Source organism: Etheostoma spectabile, chromosome 3, assembly GCF_008692095.1.
Source record: "Etheostoma spectabile isolate EspeVRDwgs_2016 chromosome 3, UIUC_Espe_1.0, whole genome shotgun sequence".
Classification (NCBI taxonomy): domain Eukaryota; kingdom Metazoa; phylum Chordata; class Actinopteri; order Perciformes; family Percidae; genus Etheostoma; species Etheostoma spectabile.
In genome coordinates, this window is record NC_045735.1 from 34240838 (window position 1) to 34241091 (window position 254).

The 254-nt window shown below is 45.7% G+C and overlaps 1 protein-coding gene across 1 annotated transcript in view; it reads right to left on the bottom strand.

The window, feature by feature from the left end:
- Nucleotides 1-254, bottom strand: part of LOC116685781 (cGMP-dependent protein kinase 1) — a gene marked incomplete at its 5' end in the record, with an annotated part of 77956 nt that overhangs the window by 18658 nt on the left and 59044 nt on the right.

Consider the following 254-nt stretch of genomic DNA (forward strand, 5'->3'; position numbering starts at 1 on the left):
TGTGTGTTTGTGTGTGTGTGTGTGTGTGTGTGTGTTTTCACCCTTTCAGAGCCTGCTCTCCAAACCAATCTCCTTTAGCGAGCGTCTTCACGATCACCTGCTCGTCCCCAGGTGAGTCTTGCTGAGAGACTTTCACCTGTCGACATCACACAACAACATTTACTCATCAGACACAACCAGTATCACTTCATCCTTGTTTTCACGCTAAAAGTAGTGATTATTTACATGGAGTCTGGTGGAGATATGCTGCTCTA